A 19,797-nucleotide genomic window follows, 5' to 3' on the forward strand; every position below is an offset into this window, starting at 1 on the left:
TGCTCGTTGCAATGTTGCGCAGCGCATGTCTGTGCGCTTTTAAGGTACCTACAGATGTCCGCACCACTGCTGTTGCAGCTATGGTCAGATGGTGCAGGTAGGCTTAAATTTTCGCGCAAACGTAGCTCCGACGTGCTTTTCGAGTGGGCAAACCGCACGAAACGTGTTTTCACAACGCCTTGCTTGAATAACGAGCATGCGCGTCCTCGCCATGGCAATTGTGGGATATGCCTATCTTCCCCTCAATGTCTCAGCCAACAGTGAAAAGTGCCAGTATTAAATACCTTTTAAGCTGCTGGTAATTGCTGCTGAACATCAAGCAATCAAATACAAAAGGTAGCGTTTCTCTCGTGCTGGCACGTTATTGCACTTGTAAACACTGTTTTTTTTTGGTTAAATAGACTTACAACGGAGGCACACACACACAATCAGCGCCTATTTTCAATCTTACTTGTAAGCGGTGTTCTTTGATGTAGCCCCATTCCATCTCCACCCCACTCGTCCACCAGAACAAAAGATTATTTGCATACACTCTAATGTATGTGAAAATGCGCACTGAGCTATGCTGTAGTAGTAATAGTGTACATTCTTAATGCATTTATTGTGCGCATGTCTTGCAGTGTCCCTCATTTTCAATGCATGTTCTCTGCTGGCACTTTCAATCAAGCATGAGTCTGAGTTCATAACATCTTTGGAAAAAAAAACAGGAGCATTTCAATGCCGAGGGTTGTGTTGTGCACTAAACAAGTTTTTTTTTCTTTAGCAAGCTCAAACGTTGTGGTAGGACAACGGCGTCTGAGGCTGTGGACTGGCCATATTACTGGCTTTTGCACTCCTTTTTGGGCACTCTTCCTGTCATTCACAGCAGCCTTGTGGAGGAAAGTGTAGAGGTAACTGCCATTTTCAATTTCAAGGCTTTCATTTATTTCACGTTGGTATACCATTTCATGGGCGCTCCTAGAGCTTGAGATGATCACGAATGATGGGTTGTGCCAATGAACATTCATGAACGAGAATGGAGGTCTGTGTGAGTGCATAACTACAAATAGTCATTCACTTGGGTACAGACAAAATTACAGATAAAAGGAAATTGCGGTTGCAAATAATTGTAACAGAAACAGCAAAAATTTTTGTGTATACTGAAAAATCCAAAGACTTGCACCGTCAAGGAAAAAATTAAAAAAACCGAAAGAACGTCACTCGAAACTAACTTTATTATCCAAACATCAGTGTCACACATAACCACAGCAACCATGCGCACTCACATCGCCACACGTGCTCGTCGAAAATCATGCAATGAGATGGACAACTAATAAAAAAAAAGAAACGATGAATCGATCAAACTGAATTCTCCCCCACTCAGAGCTGCAGATCTGTCACTAACACACCATTCTTTCTATTATACTTTGCTTCCATGATTTGTGTTATAATTTGTAGAAATAAATTGCACTGAAAAGTATAAAAACACTAGTACGTATTACCGGTGGTATTGTGAAGCAATGACACTTTCATGGATAGTCATAATTTACATTGGTGACTGACATTGGTGACTGACAGGAATACGATTTCAAATTTAGGATGCATGTAGCTAATAAGAATATGGCGCATGTGCTGATGGTTCTTTATCAAGAGTCACAGGCAAGATATCTCGCCACTGGTTGCTAGGTAAAATTCTGTAGTTTTATGAACAAAAGCCTCTGATGAAAGTCATTTAGGAATGTAAGCTTTGAACTGACACTAAGCATTGGGTGATTCTTTTTCCATGTTATACACAGGTGCCAGAGCTTAATGAGGTACCTGCAGGGGCTAAGTGCTAGCCACATGGGAAGAAGCTGAAACTGAAGATAACACTCTGGTAATGGAGGAATCAAGCACAGTCAACGTTCAAGGTGACAGCAATGCTGCTGCCAACTGCAGTACCTCTTCAGAATCTGAGAGCCAGCCTGATGCGAATGACTCCAGCAATAAGAAGAAACAAAAAAGGCCAGCAAAAGTTTACAGGAACTTCTCGACCTACATAAGAAAGCCGAGCAACGCAGCATTGACTTGGCCTCACAGAGTATGGAGCTCCAGGGACCACTCCTGCAGCTCAAGGAAAATTCTAATGAGACTCTGAAAGAAATGCTGGGCTTTCTTAAGTCTTATTTTGGTTCTCAAAATAAACCGTGAGTCTATGAAGCTAAGCTTGGCGTTTGTTTCTTCGTTTTTAAGCTTGTTCATAATGATGTCATCCCAAATACCCAATAGACTACTTTATGGGTGAGTTTCGGTGATGCCATACTGAGCTCTAGCTTTACTATTTGATATCCTTCATTAAACGACTACTGATAGGGCGATTGCATAAACATGAATACCTTTACTTAGTTTATTCGACATTTCATGACCTTATCTAAAATAATAAGAAAACATTTATGTAACAGCCCAAGGTGTCGGTGCCGAGATTTCTTACGTTGAACTGCGTACAATTAAAAACAACATCACTGTGACACAACTGTAAAAGCAGGCTGTTAGTACCAACCAATCTGTTGAAATTTTCAGAAAGTAATTAACTGCTACATAAAACTGCAATGATGAGCACTTGCATCAGTAGCTCAACAGTCTTGTGCACAGTACTTGCTTCTCCAGCCATGTGTCGAGACCTGTAATTTTGCATTTTGAATATATGTTCAAACATGTTAAACATTAGGAAGAGTGACAGAAAAATGGGATAGTGTATGTGATAATATATGTACAAAATTCATCAGTGAATATAAACCTGGAACACATTACAGCAAAAGAAAACAAAACAGAAGTGCACAAGACGTTGAAATCATAAAAAAAGATTAGAATGCTGAAATTTAGCTGCTACAATTCCTTGGACACTTCCTCTGTGATGCACCAAGAACTGTATGTTCAGTTAGCTTGACCAACAGTGAAGTCTCGGCAAGAGCATCAGCCACACCGAGTAGCATTTCTGTTACTCCATGTGGCTCTGACCGTTGACCTCTGCACACTGGTTGTGGCCGGCTTGTGTCTCGGTGCACCACATCTTCCATCCAGGTTATATCGAATTGATCTTTGAGTTCTTCAGATATGTTGTGCGTACCCAGCAAGCCGTAATAATTGACATTGTCAATATCGACTTCGAGGCCTTTGTGCATGATTCGAAAACGTGCTTGTAGCCTGCCAAAAGCATTCTCAACAACCCGTCTGGCACTCGACAAGCGGTAATTGAACACCCGCGAGGCGAAACCAGGTTGCTCTGCGCGAGAAAAAGGTTTCATAACGTGGCACTGCAAAGGAAATGCTTGGTCACCGAGGAGGACGGGGCTCACTGAAACTCCTTTAACATCATTTGCCTCCAGTTGAAAGAGTTCACTCGCCAGCACTTTTGACACTCGCGAACTTTCCAACACTGCAGCGTCGTGGTTCTTCCCAGATGGCCCCACGTTCACGTACATAAATTTTTACAGGTGGTGCACAACAGCAAGAAGAATGGTGCTGTACCACTCTTTATAATTAAAATTGTCGGTGGCATGTTCTTTAGGTGGGCAAACCTCTGTGTGGCAGCCATCTAAGGCACCCAGGCATTGAGGAAATCCGGTCACTGCTCCGAATGTCCTCAAGTGTTCCTTCAGCTTCCGCTTGTGTTGAAACCTGACTAGGCGCGCCTCAAGGCACCAAAGAACCACACCGCCAAATTCGCGAATGATGTTTTTCAGAATAGCGGCTTACGCCAAAAAGGTTAGCCACGGTTCTGTCTTCCGCAGAGGTGGCGAGATAGTGCAGGGCAATGGCGATGCGCTTGTCTAAAGAAATCGCTCTGCGCATTACCGTGTCTTCTCTCTTCCTGCCCTGACACACGCTCACAAGGTACCTAAACGTAGATCGATTGACACGAAAGTTCCCGCAGAACTTGCTGCCTGGAAGCTTAGACAATGTTCTTTCGTACCACATGCACATGGATGCATCCACATTTCTTTCGTACCACATGGATGCATCCATATTTGCTTTTCGCGCGTGACAAGCAGTGCAGCCCTGAGCATCAGTCGACGTTGTAGCTGGTCAGCACACTCCCTTTCTCGTTCAATGTTTCCAATTACTTGTACGACGCACTTGCTTTGTCCATTGGTCGTGCACCCTGCTTTGCAAAGCAGTGAACGTCGTCCAGATAAGTCCATCGTCGCTGAGACGCTGCTCCGGTGGGCGAAGAGCCATTGTGGGAAACCGACGACGGTCCACCAGCACTCACGCATGACACAGAACGCCATAACAACGCTGGAAATAAAAAGAAGGAAAACTAGACAACCAGACGCGCGATCGCACCGCACGTTAAACAAGGACCGAAGCAATCACACACAACTGCCACGTCTACAGCGTGCGAGCGATAACAGCTTGCGAGCTACGGATTTTGTCAGCCGCAAATGCGACTGTACAGCCAAATGCGCAATTGTTTCCAGATTGTTCACAAAAAAAACTAAATACAAACCAACCTGTGTTAAACTTTGTGAAACACATTGACATGGTTACAAATGACAATTATTCTTATAAAACCATCATTTATACACAGTTGTACCAATAGTTTAAACCGAAACAAATAAATAAGTTGTCTGTACGCAAGCAATCACGTGACATGCTAAGTAGCCGAGAACTGCGATCAAGATGACCCGTGAAACTCTGGCAGACTTCGGTTAGCGCAAACCACAGTTCGAACGAGTTAACTGAGGTTGGTCCCAACTGAGGTTAGCATGCCCGTGTAACAGGGGTATAAATCAGTAACTAGAGTGATGTCTTGAGACGGAACTGCTTTTCTGCACCATGATAGCGACACCGCCAGATGAATGGACAGTGCCCTGTCTGTCCTTTCGGTATACCACATATCTTTTTAAAAGGCTACTTTGTGTAGGTTTTAGGTGTGTTTCCTGTAAGCAAAGTTCGTTTGGTTGGTGCTGTACAAGTATTTTATAGATGTCGTCTAAGTTCTTAAGTAAGCCTCGGCAATTCCAGTGAATGATATTTTCGGCAGCCATTTTCATGAATGAGGAAAAGAGTGCGACCTATTCACACTTCACTGCCTCTATCAGGCGGCTTCACTGGAGTGTGTCTCTTCCCTCTGAGGCGATCTATGAAGCCCCGGCTCACTTGGGGGAATTCCGTCAACATCTTAGATGCTGAGGATCCTGGTGTCACTTCCATTGCTTCCGGTGGGCCCTCGGAAGCTAATAGAGGTTTGTCAGAAGAGACAGGTGTCTCATTTGTGTGTGTGGTTCCTGGGGTCTGATAAAGGTCGACCTCCGGGACTTGATGGGTTGGTACAGCCAGTGGCTGCTTGGGGGGGGGGGGACGAGATGTGCACACATCAGCAAAACTGTATTGCGTGCCCACCGCCACTAGATGTCGCCCGGCTCCCTGGTGAGCTGCTTCAGCGTATGACCTTCCGGAAAATAGGTGTACCTTCTTCTGGGCTCCCGAATATGTGATAATTTCCATAACCTTGGTGTGAACTATAGCCTTTTCTTTCCTGAACGCTTCACATGTGCGCGTGTACGCGGCATGGGGCCCTTGACAATGAGGACATTCTGTTTGCTTCAAAGTGCAGTTCTCGGTTGGGTGCTCATGGTCACCACATGTCAGACATGTTATTCTTCCGCGGCAATTGTTTGATGCTTGTCCGTATTTCTGGCGCTTGAAGCACCTTCTGGGGTTAGGTAATTAGGGACGGACTTTACATAGAAAGAACGCCGCTTTTACAGATTCGGGCAGGATGGAGCGAATAAAGGTTAATTCTATATGCGGGGTTACCACTTCTTCACCTTTCCGTCTGATTGTGATTCGACGTATGGCGATTACGCCATGCTCTCGGAAGCCCTCAAGGAGGTCAGTTTCCGTTGTTCGCATACGTTCGTGTTTTGAAATGACTTCTTGGATAGTGTTAAGACGGCGGGGGGGGGGGGGTGACAGACACGTTCATGTGTGCAAGCTGCTTTTGCTTCTTCAGGAGAGTGTTTGAGTGGTCTTTTTGGGCCAGATCAAAAAGAAGATCACCAGATGACAGCTTCTTTGCATCATACTATTTGTGTATTAAGTTTTTAAGAGTTCTAGCTATCAGGAAGACCGACAATGCTTCAACAGACTCGTTGAGTGTAAGAGAGCGTATGACCAAAAAGTGTTGAAAGTGGTCACAATCAATTCAGGTACGTTTGGAGCTTTCATCAGTGCAGTTCCTTTTCAGGGACCGATCATTCAGAGAGGGGGTATTTTTACATAAGAAGCATTTGAAGTTCGGCGGCGTTGGTGACCACCCACCACCGAGCCCAACAAGGGAACGCTTCAAGGTACAACACTTGAAGGCACCAGCCATACATCGCCGCTATAACCAAATATAGTTATCCAAAGGTGGGCACCTACACAGGGTTAAACCTCGCCGCCAGAAAAAATTGGAAGTAGACGGTAGATAGAAGATGACAGAACATATAAAAAAGTGAGAGGTAAAGACGAAGAGCAGGGGAGAGAGAGATAGGAAAAGGCGACTGCCGAATTCCCCTGGGTCGGCCAGCCCAAAGGTTGCCGTCTATGTGAAGACGGGGCCAAAGGGGTGTCCTGCCTCTGCCGAGGGGCCTTAAAGGTCCAATCACCAGGCGTCGGCTCAACCCCCAGAATCCCCTTTTCCCCGTACACGGCGCAGCAACGCATGGCGAGGCGTGGGAGAGGTGGAAACCCCCGTTAGCTCAGGTCCGTAGTGTCGCTACACACCAAACGCCTGCTTGCTTGCACAGACGCCCCTGCGAGGATATATATATATATATATATATATATATATATATATATATATATATATATATATATATATATATATTGGGAGTAATAATTCAATGGGCCAGTTAGTCTTCGTGAAGGTATGGGATATGGCACAACGGGAGAGTTGTCAACAAGGATAAATATATTTATTTCCCAACAGTTTCGGGAGGGGTCCTCCCTTCATCAGAGGATGAGTTATACTGACATGAACTTGCAAACTTCGTTGCTGCCACGTCCCTCTCGCCTTGAAAGATGTTTGCGAGAGTGAGAGGGAACTAAAAAAGAAAAAAAAACAAAAAAAGAAGGGGGGAGAAAAAGACGAAAAAGAAAAAGAAAAAAAGAAAGTAAAAAAGAGGAAAAACCACTGTCAACACTGAGAACGAAACCAACTGTCCGTGTACGTCCACGTACGGTTCTTATCACGTGCTGTTCAGTTCTCGACGTGTGTCGGGCCACTCAAGATTGTCACCGCGGTGCCGGGAGAGTCCGTGACGGCGTGCGTAAAGAAAGGGTTTCCCCGTAATGGGTCGGTCGGCGTGCGGCGTGCGTAAAGGAAGGGTTTCCCCTTAATGGGTCGGTCGGCTCTTTGCTTTTAATCTTCGTCCGTTTCCCTTCAATGGTCATCAAGTGGTAGGCGAACGTAAACACTTTGTATGTGCATGTGGAGAAAAGAAAAAAAAGAAGAAAAAAAGGGAAGAAAAAAAGAAAAAACAAAAAAACAAGAAAGGACAGTGTACACGTACAAGTCAGTCAGAAAAAAGCATGGTCTCCAGCTATCAATCTTTGTCACCAATTTCCTCCTGGCTTACTTCTCGGGGGCAGTTGAGTTTTCCGGGGTCCTCGTTGATGCCGGCTACTAATGTTCGAAATTTGAAAATAAAATATGCCTCACGCTGTTCGCGCTCGCGTCTGTTTGAGAAACCGGACTGCAAAAGAGTTACGCTGATATTTTCAAAAAAGTGGTTTGGCAGGCGCAGATGTCTATATAAAGGAAGCTTCGGCAGTGAAGTGGCGTGGTACCGGTGATTATGAAACCGCAGCCGAAATGGCGTGTCTGTTTGGCCGATATATTCTTGTCCGCAGATGTTGCAATGTAGCATGTATATTACGTTACTGGAGTCACAATTAAGGCTTTCAGTTATGCAGAATTTGAAATCCGAGAAGTTCGCTTTGGATTCACGTGTTGTGACCATCTGTGGGCATACCTTGCATCGAGCTTTTCCGCCGGGATGGAACCCTGATTGAAATTTGGGGGTGTTCGTTTTTGCTCTGACCAGAATGTCCTTCAGATTTTTATCCCGGCGGTACACCACGTGAGGTGGCTTTGCGAAAATAGAAGTTAGTCGTTTGCTTTGCCTGATTGTATTGAAATGGCGGGAAAGTATGTTGTTGATTCATGGCGGTGATGAGGAGTTAGTACAAGGTTCGTTTGGGAAGTCGTTTTAGATACTCTGTTTGGTCCCTTAATTATATCATTCCTGTTCACGTTGCGAGCACATAGTATGACATCGTCAATAATGTCTTCCGGATAATTTTGTTTCAATAAGGAATGCTTTAGGTGCTTCGCGTGTCTGTCCAATTAATTCCCGCATATCAGTGCATATTCTTCGGTACCGCTAGGCCTGAGAATATGGAATACCCGTTTTGCAATGCTTTGGGTTGCTGCTGTTGAAATGTAGGTACATTTGACGGTCTGTCGGCTTTCTGTAAAGGTTTGTTGACAAGCGGTCATTTTTGACCGTGACAGTGATGTCCAAAAAGTTAATGCTAGTTTTGGAATTTTTGTGCGTGAATTTTATTGACGGGTGGCATTTGTTAAAATCCTCTATGAAGCGGAAAAGACTTCCCTCATCATGGTTCCATATCATAAAAATATCGTCTAAGTATTTTCTGTAGTAGAAAGGTTTCAAGGTGCGTCCCTCAATGAATGGGATTTCAAGTGAAGCCATAAAGGTGCTCGCGAAGTTTGGAGCCATTTTCGTGCCCATTGCAGTGCCACTGACCTGAAGGAAATGCTTGCCGTTGAACTCAAAATGGTTAAAATTTAGTAGAAGTTCAAGAAATGTAAACAGTACCTCGCCACTTGCACTAGTTGATAAGTCAGATTTTACATATTCAGAAACCATAGCCACTATTCCGTCATGGTGGGGTATGTTGGTGTACAGTGAGCAGACGTCCATGGTCACCAGAAAACTGCCGCCTGGTATGTCGAGACTTGAAGTTTCGCAGATGAAGTGGTTTGTGTCCTTTAGGTAATAGGGAAAATTTGGGAGGATGTTTTTTATTAAAGAATTGATGAATTCTGATATATTTTCCGTTGATGTGCTGTTACTGGATACTATCGGACGTCCCGGATTACCTGCCTTGTGTATTTTGGGGAGCAAATAAATAGAATCGACCGGGAACAGAATGGACCGGTAACATTGCTTTTAACATTTTGCCGGTAATTTTCTCGTCCCGGCGGAGATTGTTTAGGGTTACTTTTATCTTCTTTTCAAATTCGGGAGTCGGGTCCGTTGGAAGTTCTTTGTAGAATTTTGTTTCTGATAGCTGTCGTTCCCCTTCCTTTAAGTAGTCCGACGTGTTTAGAATTACTATGCAGCCCCCTTTATCAGCCGGTTTGATACTAATTCCAGTGTTTTTTCGTAGTTCATCGAGTGACCTTCATTCTGACTTTGATATGTTGTTTCGAAAGGGCCGATTTTTTTCATACGCTCTGATGACATCTTTTTGAATTGCTGATATATACATATCGAGGTGTTTGTTCCTCTGCTCACCCGGAAACCATGATTTGTCACCACCAATCTCTCTATTCTCGTCCGTACAGTCCTTGCCATCATGAAAGTATTCACGGAGGCGGAGATTACGCGCAATGTTATCGAGGTCTTGGTACAGTTCAAATTCATTGAATCTACCGGATGATGGACAAAAGGTTAAGCCTCTCGACAAAAGTTGAAGCTGAGCGGGTGTGAGTGTTGTGTTTGACAGATTGAGGACATTTTTCTCATAAGTTTTCGGCTGCTCTTGGCTATCACGTTGCACGGGAGTGTCAGCGTCATATTCGAGAGTAAGGATGTTTTGATTAGGATTGCATTCTAGTTTCAAGTTCCAATTTTTCTACTCAAAGTTAGGTTGTGGTACGGGTGGTCCCTGGCGTTCTTGTACGGCCTCATTCCTATTTTCCTGTTGCAGAGCAGTGGAGCTACTGCAGTCCCGCTTGAATTTTCTATCTTTTACTACTGAAATTTCGCCTCTCTTCTTTAGTTCATATCTTTCCCGTTCTCATGCCTCATGCTCTCCGTGATTAGATAACAATTTCTGCGTGGCCTTCGTGACACTGTATTCGGCGGCCTTACGCTCACTATGGTCCGCAATGACCCGAGTCAGTTGCAAGGACGCTTCTAGTAATATTTTTCCCACTGCCCCCTTTCTGCTTCACTTAGTGTAGACATTGAGGGGTTGCAGGCTAGGCGGAGGCCCTTAGGTGCAATTTCGTGAGATAGATATTTGGTTAGATGTTCCGCGTGTTTTTCGTATTGCACCTGCTTTTCAAGGATTTTCCTAATCGATGAAAATGAGTGGGACCATGCGTGTTTAAGACTGCCCGTACCTTTTGTTTCCCCGTGTCATTTGGAAGCCGCCGCCTTGGTCTTCGCCGCATTCGTCCGCCTGGTGTTGTAAGGCCCCGCTGGTGTGAGGGGCGACGTCGTCACTGCTGGGACCCTGGATGGCTCTTTGTGTCCTTCGGCTCCCTGTTGTTGAGTGGGTTTGGCACTGGAGTTTGCCGTGCAAGCCGTTGCCGCTGGTCTCTGACTCACTGGTGGAACTCGCTGGCTCACTGGCCTCGCTGGTGGTAGTGGTGACATTGTCACTGCTATGTTGTTGATTCGTGGCGCTGATGAGGAGTAAGTTAGTACAAGCTTCGTTTGGGAAGTCGTTTTAGATACTCTGTTTGGTCCCTCAATTATATCATTTCTGTTCACGTTATGAGCACGTATGGCATCGTCAATAATGTCTTCCGGAAAATTTTGTTTCAATTAGGAATGCAATAAGGAACGTGTACACTGTCCTTTCTTGTTTTTTTTTCTTTTTTTCTTCCTTTTTTTTCTTCCTTTTTTTCTTTTTTCCACATGCACATAGAAAGTGTTTACGTTCGCCTACCACTTGATGACCATTGAAGGGAAACGGACGAAGATTAAAGGCAAAGAGCCGACCGACCCATTAAGGGGAAACCCTTCCTTTACGCATGCCGCAAGCCGACCGACCCGTTACGGGGAAACCCTTTCTTTACGCACGCCGTCACGGACCCTCCCGGCACCGCGGCGACAATCTTAGGTGGCATGACACACGTCGAGAACTGAACAGCGCGTGATAAGAACCGTTTGTGGACGTACACGGACATTTGCTTTCGTTCTCAGTGTTGACAGTGGTTCTTCCTCTTTTTTACTTTCTTTCTTTTCTTTCTTTTTCTTTTTCGTCTTTTTTCTCCCCCCTTTTTGTTTTTTTCTTTTTTTAGTTTCCTCTCACTCTCGCAAACATCTTTCAAGGCGAGAGGGACGCGGCCGCAACGAAGTTTGGAAGTTCATGTTAGTATAACTCATCCCCTGATGAAGGGAGGACCCCTCCTGAAACTGTTGGGAAATAAATATATTTATCCTTGTTAACAACGCTCCCGTTGTGCCATATCCTATATATATATATATATATATATATATATAAATATATATATATATATATATATATATATATATATATATATATATTTTCCTGAACTGCTAGAAATTTACTATATTGTAAGCACAATATTGACAACGTTTGATCTTCATCTTCTTCATCTGTATATAATCATCATCACAAAGAACGTCGTCTTCGTTCGAAGGGTTGATCAGGTGATTCGGCCTAATAAATGCCGTCGAGACTCAAACGCTGCTACTGTCTTACAGAGTGGTGGAGACTGCTTCGATCCCGAAGTCCTCTCCGTCGTCACGTTCCCCTAGAGCTTCTTTCGGGCCACCACTTGCTTCCCCCGTCCACTGTCATGGCTCAAGAATCGCTGCCCGGAACATCCAGCATCCCTGTCCAACAAACCATCCCTGCGTGGATCGTCAACACCCGGCAGCGCGACCCACCCATCTTCTGTGGTGTTCCACGCGACGACGTCGAGGTATGGCTAAAAGAATACGACATGACCAGTGTTTATAACCAATGGGATGAGCCTCAAAAACTCCGTCGCGTCGCCTTCTATCTGTCCGATGTCACGAAAACGTGGTTTTTTAACCACGAGAGCAGCTTCCAGTATTGGCCTAGTTTTGCTCAAGAAGTCCGTAGGCTTTTTGGGAAACCGATCATCCATTCTGAAGTGTCGAAACGAAAGCTCGATGGGCGTGCCCAGCATCCCGGAGATATGTAAACTTCGTACATTGAAGACGTCCCTGCCCTTTGCCACCGCGTGAACTCGGCGATGACAGAAGCTGATCGTGTTCGCCACATCATCAAAAGGACGGGCTATATCGCGTTTAATGCTCTGGCTGTTAAAACCCCACCACCGTTGAGGACGTCATCTCGACATGTCAGCATCTTGATGAACTCCGAGCCATTCGATTGCACCCAGACTACCCAGACGCCAGTGACAGCCGGCCTTTATCGGATGCGGATTTGCGCGCGCTGATTCGCACTCTGATTCGCGAGGAACTTCAAGCGCAAGGGTTGTCATGTGCACCCGCCCCTCGGCCTCACTCTCAATCTGCTGGTCTGCGCGCCATCATCAAAGAGGAGCTCTCATCTATGGCTGGCGCTCTCCCATCGAACACTACGGTGCCACCAACACCACCCATGACGTATGCGCAAGTCGCTGCCATGCCACCTGCCTTGGTTCAGCACGCGCATCCCATTCCTGCGCAGTCAAACGTAGCAGCATTCGCACCACACTCGCCTGTCCCAGCACCAGTACCAGCGCCTGTGACAGCTCCAGCTTCACTACAACCCCTGGCGCTCGCCTCGCCCAATATGTTACTATTGTGGCATTCGGGGCCATATTTCACGATTTTGCCGCAAGCGCCAACAGGACGAACGCCGTGGCTACGATGTTTACGAAAGGGATTCGGAGCCGTCCCCGAACCAGTACCAGCGACGTCCTATGACATGTCCCTTCTCTCCGACTTCTCCACTCACCGCACCTCGCCCCTGCTATCCCGGACGCCACCGGTCCCCTTCACCTCTGTGACGCTCAACATCTCCTCTGAGACCGGCTGTACCTACTTCTGACTACCACTCGGAAGACCAGCTGGTGCAGTTTTTGGAGCGAAAGCTGCATCGCTCGAACAAACACCAAGACCTCCCGAGGGCCCAGCCATCTTGTTATTAGTGTATGTGGAAGGGGTACCAGTTCAGGCATTGGTGGACACGGGGGCTGCTATTTGTGTTATTCATGCGGATTTGTGTACTCCTCTACGTAAGGTTACCACACCTTATACTGGCACTCCCTTACGTAGCGCAAATGACTCGCAGATACGGCAATCAGCACAGTGCACCGTTAAAGTTTTCATTGATGGGATCCGGCATAATATCCAGTTTGCCATGCTGGCTTCTTGTGCTTTTGTGGTTATTTTAGGATGGCACTTTCTTTCTGATGCTGCTGCTTCCATCTCTTGTCGACAACGACCCATACATAAGCGAGAGACGGATGATATTTCCCCGAAATCATCACGTGACCGGCTACGAACAGCCAATGACTTCCTTGAGCCAACTAATCACGAGCACGTTGTCACGGTTATGTCTCACTCCATTGACCACGGTGACGTCCTAGTCAGTCAATCAGCCTGTTTGTCTATCCAGAGGGATTGCACTTTCATCGAGCCTTGTGCGCTTCTCCAACGGCACCGCATTTCTCGCAGTACTGAATATCAACAATGAGCCGATTCTGCTGACCAACGGCACTGTTGTAGTTTCCAGCGTGGACACACAACCTATCTACGTAGTGGTTTCAGATACCAGTCTGGTGGAATCACGTTCAATACCAACAGATGCTCCACCTACTACGGCTCTCGTCAATGCCATCAGCACGGATCTCACTCCCCCGCAAGCAGATGAACTACTGGCGTTGTTGTCTAAGCATAAATTTTCTTTCGACATACATTCCACTGTTCTAAGCCAGACTTCTGCGGTGGCTCATCGCATACACACCGACGGAATTTCTGTTGTCCGTCGTCGACCATACCGTGTTTCTTCCAGCGAACACGATATCATCGACAAGCTCGTTGCTGATATGCTCAAGCAAAATATCATCCGCCCCTCCTCAAGCCCTTGGTCGTCACCTGTCGTTCTCGTACGAAAAAAAAAGACGGTTTGGTGCGATTCTGCGTTGACTACCGCGCATTAAACAAAGTAACCAGAAAAGACGTATATCCCTTGCCTCGCATTGACGATGCATTAGATTCCTTACGAGGAGCAGAATATTTTTCGAGCCTTGACCTGCGCTCCAGTTATTGGCAAATTCAAATGCATGAGGATGACAAGGAAACAACTGTCTTTGCCACACCTGACGGACTTAATGAATTTAACGTCATGCCTCTCGGCCTCTGCAATGCGCCGGCAACGTTTGAACGACTGATAGACACTGTATTGCGGGGCTTTAGGTGGAAAACATGCTTATGTTACCTTGTCGACATCGTCATATTTTCTTCAACATTCGAACAGCACTTGCAGCACCTGGATGAAGTTCTGACGTGCCTCGCAGCTGCTGTCCTTCAGCTCAACTCCAAGAAGTGCCACGTTGCTAGCAAAAGTAATAAAGTACTCAGACATCTCGTCAGCAAAGATGAAATCCGGCCTGATCCCGACAAGATTAGCGCCGTTATTCACTTCCCGGTGTCTCAACGCGTCAAAGAGCTCCGAAGCTTTCTGTGCTTTGCGTCGTACTTCCGGCCCTTTAAACGAGACTTTGCCACCATTGCTGCGCCACTTCACCAACTCCTTTTTTCGGGAGCGTCTTACGTATGGTCGGACGAATGCCAAATGGCTTTTGACACCTTGAAACGTGCCCTCACGTCTGAGCCAGTGCTTTGTCATTTCGATAACGCCGCTCCCACTTCCCTCCATACTGATGCCAGCAGACATGGACTCGGCGCTGTACTTTTGCAACGGACAGAACGTTATGACGAACGTGTGATCGCATACGCTAGTCGCACCCTCACAGCAGCAGAGAAAAACTACACCATCACCGAGCAGGAGTGTCTCGCCGTTGTCTGGGCCATCCAGAAGTTTTGACCATATATTCACCGCCGCCACTTTACTGTCGTCACTGACCACTACGCTTAGTGCTGGTTGTCGACGTTGAAGAATTTGTCTGGATGTCTTGGTCGCTGGATACTTCGTCTCCAAGAATACGAGTTTGACGTTATCTACCAATCTGGCAAAAAACACAACGATGCCAATGCCCTTAGCCGCTGTCCTTTACAATCATCATCAGGCACTCCTGGCCCGTCGCCAACTGTGAGTGAATCCATCAAAGTGTCTCCGTCAGTTCAATCACTCGCCGCTGTCGATTTTCTTTCTACCTTCGGCAACGAGACGTTTGCATCTTACCAACGCAGCGACAATTACTGTCGCTCTATAATGACGCGCCTTCAAGGCTCCTCTCGTCCTCCCAACGCCCGCGCCCATCAACAGCTGCGGAACTTCAAGACTGAAAACTCAATCCTTTACCGCTTTGTCTTCCACCTCGAAGGACAGCGCTGGGTTCCTGGTGCTCTTCGTTCCCTAAGGGCACAGATTTTGGAGGCGTTTCACGATGACCCCAAAGCTGGTCATCTCGGTTTTCAAAATACCTATGAACGCATCCGCAGTCGTTTTGCCTGGCCTGGCCTTTCCGACTGCGTAGCGCGATATGTTGCGTCATACTCGCTATGCCAACGCCGCAAGCGACCCACTTCCTCCCTGGCCGGTCTCCTACAACCTCTTCCGTGTCCTCACGCTCCCTTCGATGTCAATAGCATTCACCTCTACAGACCGCTACCAATATCAGCTAGCGGCAAGCGCTGGATTGTCACAGCAGTGGACCACTTAACAAGGTAGGCCGAAACAGCTGCTCTTCCTTCAGGATCAGCAGAGGACATTGCCACATTTTTTCTTGAGGCAATCTTTTCTAAGACATGGTGCACCACGCATCTTATTGAGCAATCGCGGCAAGGCGTTTCTCTCGAAACTATTCCAACAAGTCCTACATGCATGTAATACGATTCATAAGACGACATCCTGCTACCATCCCCAGACTAACGGCCTTACAGAGCGCTTCCATCGAACTTTGACCGACATGATATCTATGTATAGCAACGCCGACCACACCAACTGGAATACCACCCTGCCATTCGTGACTTTTGCGTACAATGCCGCTACGCAGTGCACCACGCGCTATTCCCCATTCTTTCTCGTCTATGGCCGTCAACCAACATCTCCGGTCGACATCTCCTTTTTCGACGTCCCTGTGAACTCGTCATCGTCATCGAGGGAGCATTTAATCTCTCGCCTGGCCGACTGTCGCCGACGCGCCCACCTCAATACACAGACAAGCCAACAAGAGCGGAAGACTCGCTACGATGGCGTCCACCGCGTAGTTCACTTCAATACTAGAGACGAAGTAGTGTTGTGGACCCCAACGCGGGTTCACGGCCTGTGTGATAAGTTTCACTCAGGTTTCATCGGCCCCTACGCTATAGTTAAGAAGACGTCTCCTGTTAACTATCGAGTAACCCCTGTTGTTATGCCTTCCGACGGCCGTTTTCGTGGTACGGAGGTTTTTCACGTGTCGCGCTTAAAACCATTCGTGCGCCGTACACAACCGTCATAAACAGTGGCCTAATTGGCCGCTTCCGCGCGAGGGGAAAATTTGTGTAAGCACAATATTGACAACGTTTGACCTTCATCTTCTTCATCTGTATATAATCATCATCACGAAGAACGTCGCCTTCGTTCGAAGCGTTGATCAGGCGATTCGGCCTAGTAAACGCCGTCGAAACTCCAACGCTGCTACTGTCTCACAATATGAATATCTAAGTGGTTCTTTGGAAGATCATTTGGCCAATGTTAGAATCATCGTGATAGCGACTTATTTTTTTTATTTGTGAAGAGTAGGCAGCTGTATGAATCATATTATTCTCTTTATATTAGGTTTTATTGTTCGATTGCCTGATTTTACCGCTATTTACAGGCTGGGCTGCCGGCAATAGTCCTGGTTTTGCGTAAAATTCAGTAGGGTTCATCAGTGGTGGCTGTTCTAACAGACTGCCTCTCAGTCTGTTCTGCCTCTAGCGCGCCTAATTTTTTACGTACCTTAGAGACATTCTACTTGCTCATTCCCAGACACGTGAGACTCGTTCGACTAGTGTGTTTACAAGGCAATAGAGGTTTAGCTCTCAATGAACATGCAGATGCACCAGCAATATTATCCCAAGATGGCCAAGTTTTGCAATTTTCGCCTACGCCGGAGTATATCACTGCACCCCGTTTTCGAAAGCATACCACGGCCAATGACTTCACGACACCTGCTTAGCTTTTATCAGATTTTCTACAGCTAAACTTTTTTGAAACAACAGCTGGAGTTCATACAAAAAGAAGGGAATATAATTACAAGGCTGCGCTGTCGATTCCCTTCCCTGAACTTCTTCTTTCGCAGGTCAGATCTGGCCCAGTCACCTCTATGCATTCACTGTAATGAAAGTTACTCGCTAAGGCATTTGTTTTTGGTGTGCCAAATAATTAAATTGCAAAGGTAAAGACTGCTAGAAAAACCCCTACGAAAGGCGGACTTGAATATGTGACTTCTGTTGATTATTTTCTTTGGCGCAATCACATTTGCTTTTAGCCACCGAAGTCCTTTCTACGCTGGATCGTATTGCTACGTGCTTTTTCTCAAGTTTTGTTATCGCCCCAATACACTACGTAATTCTTAGCGTAAACCGCGCCTGCTCTCTTGAAGAAGCTTCGGGACTGTAGTGAGTCATTTTTATAAGATCGCAGCCACTCAGCGAACTAAACAGATTATTCTGGAGCCTACTTCACCGCTAGTGATAACGCTAGAACATTCCATGGCAAGTGTATAAATGCCGACACGCTTCGCCGCTAGTCAGTTGATCGATGGCTGACGATCCAATCACCGCGATCAGTGCAGGTCTGCTACTGTGATCCGACTTTCCGTTTACCGGGCACGATTTCACCCAAATAAACAGTTTAACCTTCATCGTACTGTCTGCTTCTTTCTCGACGTCATGACCCTGTGACATCTGGTGGAACTGCTGCTTCTTTGATGTTCCGGACGCCCCCTTCAAGCCGCGAACCAAGCCCAAGCGGCAAGGAAAACGCGGACGCCAACCCTGAACAGTGAACAAGACCCATGCAGAATGAACTGCAATCAGTCCTTGGACTACAACCCGTCCAAGTTAGGAGAGCTTGGGAAGGCCCTGAAATCCGCACAGCCAGAGGTCATCTAGTAACACAGGCAGAAATCTGCACAGAGAGAGTCACCATTAACGGCCATCTTTATCCTGCAGACTTTGTGGTCCTACAGCGTCTCGAGAGATGTCATTGTTGGCATGAACTTCTTATGCCTACATGGGGCAGACATCAACCTAAAAACAATGTCGATAACGTTATCGACAGAAGAAGCACTACCGCCGCGCACGCCATCAGGGAACCACGCCTTGAATGTGCAAGAACTAGTCACCATTCCGCATCGCTCCAGCGTCATTATTTAATTTGGCGCCCCTAAATCACGTGACTAAGAAGGCGTCGTTGAAGGCAGTCAGCAGCTGTTGGTCACCCGCAATATTTGCGTCGCAAGAGGAATTGCAGAGCTGCGGAGAGGCAAAACAACTGTTATGCTCACAAATTTCAGCAATGAGTACAAACACGTGAATAAAGGTACGACGGTCGCATACATCGAAGAAATTGTCGAAGCCACCAGTGCTTTCGCCCTCGCTGATTCTGCGGAACCTGCTCGAAGGAACCAAGCCCCTCCCTCAGTTTTTGATGCCAATCCCAGCCTTCCAAACCAATAGCAAGAACAGCTGAAGACCCTGTTCCGGCAATACGAAGATTGCCTTTCGTCATCATCAAAAATTCGGCAGACCCCAATCGCGAAACATCACATCATAACCATGGAATATGCCAGACCACTTCGTCAGAGTCCGTACAAGGTTTCGACACGAGAACGCGAGGCCGTAAAGAGACAGGTTGATGAAATGCTACGGGATGACATCATCCAGCCGTCCAAAAGTCTATGGGCATCCCCCGTGGTGTTGCTGAAGAAGGATGGAACCTTACGTTTCTGCGTCGATTATGACCGCCTCAAAAAAATCCCAAAAAAGGACTTTTATCCTCTCCCACGAATAGACGACTCACTGGATCGGCTCCATAACGCGAAGTACTTTTCCTCGATAGACCTTGAGACTGGCTATTGGCAAATCGAATTCGACGAAAGAGACCGAGAGAAGACTGCGTTTATAACACCGGACAGCCTCTTCGAGTTTAAGGTGATGCCCTTCGGTCTTTGCTCAGCGCCTGCCATTTTTCAACACGTTATGGATACAGTACTGGCAGGATCGAACTGGCAGACTTGCCTTGTGTACTTGGACGACGTCGTCGTGTTTTCCTTGAGTTTTGACGAGCATCTTCAGCGCCTTGAAGCTGTACTTCAAGCCATCCAGACGTTCGGACTCACCCTGAAGCCAGAAAAGTGCAGATTTGCGTATCAGGAGCTCTTGTTTCTGGGACACGTGATTAACAATCTCGAGTCCATCCCGATCCGCAGAAAGCAGCAGCTATCGCCGACCTCCCGCCGCCCACTGACAAATAGGCAATGCGCCGATTTCTGGGGATGTGCGTCTATTATAGGCGGTTCGTCAAAAAGTTCGCCCGCATCGCCGATCCTCTCATTAACCTTACCAAGGCCGACGTGGAGTTCAAGTGGGAAACGCCGCAGGAACACGCTTTCTAGGAACTTAAACATCGCCTCCAGACGCCTCCGTT

General features: G+C 46.7%; 1 long non-coding RNA gene across 1 annotated transcript; it reads left to right on the plus strand.

The window, feature by feature from the left end:
- Positions 1-413: 413 nt before the first annotated feature.
- On the plus strand, positions 414-2,178 carry LOC142768410 (uncharacterized). Its single transcript, XR_012885274.1, has 2 exons — positions 414-890; positions 1,776-2,178. It is a non-coding gene; the product is annotated as an uncharacterized LOC142768410 (long non-coding RNA).
- The last annotated feature ends 17,619 nt before the right edge of the window (positions 2,179-19,797 follow it).

Source organism: Rhipicephalus microplus, chromosome 1, assembly GCF_043290135.1.
Source record: "Rhipicephalus microplus isolate Deutch F79 chromosome 1, USDA_Rmic, whole genome shotgun sequence".
Classification (NCBI taxonomy): Eukaryota; Metazoa; Arthropoda; class Arachnida; order Ixodida; family Ixodidae; genus Rhipicephalus; species Rhipicephalus microplus.